The sequence below is a fragment of the Choristoneura fumiferana genome, chromosome 26, assembly GCF_025370935.1.
Source record: "Choristoneura fumiferana chromosome 26, NRCan_CFum_1, whole genome shotgun sequence".
NCBI lineage: Eukaryota > Metazoa > Arthropoda > Insecta > Lepidoptera > Tortricidae > Choristoneura > Choristoneura fumiferana.
Window position 1 is genome coordinate 9,875,256 of NC_133497.1, and position 315 is coordinate 9,875,570.

At 45.1% G+C, this 315-nt stretch overlaps 1 protein-coding gene across 1 annotated transcript in view; it reads right to left on the bottom strand.

The window, feature by feature from the left end:
- Nucleotides 1-315, bottom strand: part of LOC141443144 (uncharacterized) — a 15,201-nt gene that overhangs the window by 566 nt on the left and 14,320 nt on the right. The window lies entirely within an intron of this gene.

A 315-nucleotide genomic window follows, 5' to 3' on the forward strand; every position in this document is an offset into this window, starting at 1 on the left:
TGCCAACCATTTGAATCTTAGAACCATGTTATATGATAACATAGACTGCCTGTAGGTTTAGGAAAAAAAAATTAAAATGAAAATGAAATTATTTATTTCAGTTACCAATTTACAGGCGTACAGGCCTACAGGGGGGCTAGGGGGGGTTATGCAGGCGTTATATATAATAGCCTCCAATACGCCCTCTATCTGGGGGCATGGCAGTGCCCCCGCCAAGTCGAGCGAAAAAGCGGCTCGGCCATACCATCCTTTTCTCGAAGCAGTTCAGGCCATTTTCGAACCCCTATAACTTCGTTGCTATAAGAGCCGTGGTGG